We start from the raw sequence: 3,998 nt of genomic DNA, 5'->3' as shown, positions 1-3,998 counted from the left end.
TTTTATTGTAAATTTATTTATTTTTGTATAAACAAATTTGGATTTTAATAATATTTTTTAAATATTAAAATAATATATTTTTAAAAAATAATCCTATATATATAAAAAAAGAATATGTATAAAATTTCATGACCAAATTATTTTAAAAAACTTGAAATAGAAAATATTTACAAAAAGTATAGATAAAAATCCTTAAAAAGGTAAAAAGAAAAAACTAATTTATTAATCAAACTATCAAAAAATATCTCAAAATAAAAGTAAAAATTATATAAAAAATTAAAATATTCAAATATTTCTAATCAAATTATTAGAAAAAATTAAAATATTAAAGATTACTAAAAATTTTAAATTAATAAAACAAATATCTCAAAATTTAAATATATAATTATATAAAAGTTTAAAAAAACATTAAAAAAATTTAAGAACTAATTAATCAAATTGAAAATATATTTATATAAGAAAATTAGAATAACGAAATTTAACAATAAAATAAAATAAATAAATTTATAACATAAAATAAAATTGAAAAAGTTAAAATAGCATTTTTTAAGTACAATTTCTTTTGGTAAAGTGAGATGTACCATATCAACTTTTTCAAATTTTTTATATTGTATATTCTTTATATGAATATATTTTTATTTAAATTATTTTTCATTTTAATTTATTCGTTTTTAAATTCTTTTATGTCTTTTTTAAGAATTTATATAGTTATATATTTAAATTTTGAGATATTTTTAATAATCTTTAATATATTCTTTTAATAATTTGATTACAAAGAATTTAAATATATTAATGTTTTATATAACTTTTACTTTTATTTGGAGATATTTTTTTATATTTTCGTTAATAAATAAAAAATAATTTACCTTTTTAATGTTCTTTTTATATATCTTTATGTAAGTATTTCCTATTTCAGTTTTTTAAAATAATTTGGTTATTAAATTTTATACATATTTACTATATATACGTAGGAATACTTTTTAGAAATGTTTTATTTTTATTTAAAAAATATTAATAAAATCCAAAGTTGTTTATACAAAAATAAATAAATTTAAAATAAAATATTTATTTATTTTAGTTTTGATAAAATCATACTTGAGACTTATGATTTTAATTTTTTATATTTTAAATTATTTATTTAATTTAATATAAGTGAAAAAATCGTCAAACCATTGCATGACTTTAGTGTATTCTGAAATCACTAATTCTAGTTATGACTTTAGTTAACCAAAGTCGCCAACATCATTCATGCTTTTAATAAACTTGAGCTTAGGTTGAAGTCATTAAGTACGACTTTACTTAAGGTTAAAGTCATCAATCATATACATTCTTGCTAAAGTTGCTAAACTTAAGACGATTTCAATGTTTTTAAGAAATTGTGTATGTATTTGACGATTTTCTTACGACGAAGTTGTTTTCATGAGGTACGATTTAACTATTTCGATAATTAATTTAAAATGTGACCCAAATATGTAAATTCAAAAATAAATTAAATCATATATATATAAAGAAAAACTTATTACCTCATATAAACATAAACATGTCACAATTTGAAATAGGTCATTTGACCTTATAGAAATATATTATTATTATATTTTTAAATGAGACATGTTGTTTAGATTATAGAAAAAAAGTTTAAAAAGAGTTTAATTAGGATGAAAAAGATATACAATGCCGGCAAGTATTTAAAGATAAAATTCATGAGTTGATACCTATGAATATTTATTATTTAGGATCGATTTATAAATAAATCTGGTAAGATATCATACTAGCGAGTATCTATTATTCACAGAAATTAAAATTAAAATTTAATTTAAATTTTATTAAATTTAATTTAATTAAAATAAAAATTAATTTATACTTATTAGTTTAAATTTAATATAAATTAAATTTTAATTTATATTATATCTTTTTAATAATTTTATTTAGATTTTATTTTAAAAATTTATAAAACATTTATTTTTAATATCTGCTCATATTTACGAATGTCCATAAAAATTGCATGTATTTTTTAAACTGAGATCCGATAGATAATAAGTAAATTTTTTTATTACGGATAAAACGGATATACATGATTCATGTTTTAATCATCCCTAGTTGGTCTAAGTTGACTTTTCTAAAATTTCAAAATTAGTTACCTACTTCACATATCAATAAATTCAGAAATATTAAAATTCATTCACAAATAATTTTTTATTTATTTTGATGATTATAAAATAATATTATAGATATTAAAAATTCAATTTTACTAACATTCATGTAGAAACAACTTCATATGACACGATTTATCATAAAATTACTAATAACATCAACATATGAAAAGATTAAATTGAATTAAATTTACAAAATTACAAGATTAAATTGTTTTTTACGATATTATAGGCAACCTGAATCTAAAACAAAAAATGAGATAAAAAAATTAGCATCTTAATTGGTCTTTATTTTATTCTTATCATATTTTATTAAAACTAAAGTAATATGGTGCTGTCATAAAACGTGTATGGGTCACGACAAAAAACAAGTTGTTGTACTGGTACTAAATGTTCATGTCACTCGCTATCAAAGTCTAGTGTAATTAATAAATGGATGAGTAATCAGGATTTTTTATTTCTATTTTGAATATGAAAAGTACTTTTTATTAATTGAAATAATTTTAAACAACGTTAATATGACAAATAAGGTGAAAAGAAAAAGATAGGAAGGAAGTGGGAAAACACAGCAAGTTGCAAACTAACTACATAAAGTCAGATTATCCAAAATGTTGAAAAGTTATAGATATTTGATCACGTAATCTCTTGTCCTAAATATTACACATAAATCCAATAAAATATATTAAAAAATATGGTATTTAGCGTTAGTTCAAAGTGGCTAAATAAAATTCAAAAATATATTTGTTAATGTGATTATTATATATTAACAAAATATATAGTTAAATATTATATAAAATATCCTTTGATAGTATATATTAACATAATATATATTATTTGATTAGATAATATATTAATATTATTATCATATTAATTGTGATATATTTGGTATGTTTTTATTATCTTTTATTCTACAACAATTTCATAAGGGTCTACAACCTCTGTTAATATATGTTATTCTTTTAGGAAGTATCACACATTCTCATACTCGTACATTCGTATACATTTCAAATATATTAATTTATGAAAAATATATATTATGAAAGATTTTATGAAATAAGTTGATTGTATGATTAGTAAAAAATACGTTTTTTAACTCGTCCAATAGACTTCGGTTTATGGAAAACCGAAATCTATATATATATTACTATTACTTTTTAATAGAGGTGTATGGTCGATGTTACTTAATACTTTATTGTTCTAATATATATATATATATATATATATATATATATATATATATATATATATATATATATATATATATATATATATATATATATATATATATATATATATATATATATATTACTTTTTAATAGAGGTGTATGGTCGATGTTACTTAATAACCTAACTCCATCTAATTAAGTTTAATTAGATTAAATTGAATATCATTTATTGTTGAGTTACTAAAAAATGTTAATATTGATAGAAAAAAATCGATTTAACAAAGTTTATTTATAGTTTAGAATTTTAATTATTCATAGTAAAATTTGCACGTAATGTTTGTAGGTAAATGAATTTTTTTATTATTCATTTTCTTTATGGTTAAATATGTTTTTAGCTCCTGACTATTAACAATAAATTGAAATTTTTTTACATTCTATAAAAGTGAATGGATATAATCATTTTAACCCAATTATATTTCATTTTTTTAATATGTCAAATGCGCTTCCCAACTGACATTGAAGCAAAAACATGTCAAATAGTATAAACAACTCAAAACGTTAACATAAAATACATTTGACACGTCAACACAATTTAACGTAATTAGGTTACACTAGTGCAGGTAAGGTCTTTTGCACTAGTTATTTTGGAGATTATGCTTTGGTTCCTTAATCAAAGTATATT

This window comes from Vigna angularis, chromosome 1 (genome assembly GCF_016808095.1).
Source record: "Vigna angularis cultivar LongXiaoDou No.4 chromosome 1, ASM1680809v1, whole genome shotgun sequence".
Classification (NCBI taxonomy): Eukaryota; Viridiplantae; Streptophyta; class Magnoliopsida; order Fabales; family Fabaceae; genus Vigna; species Vigna angularis.
This window is presented reverse-complemented; position numbering follows the sequence as displayed.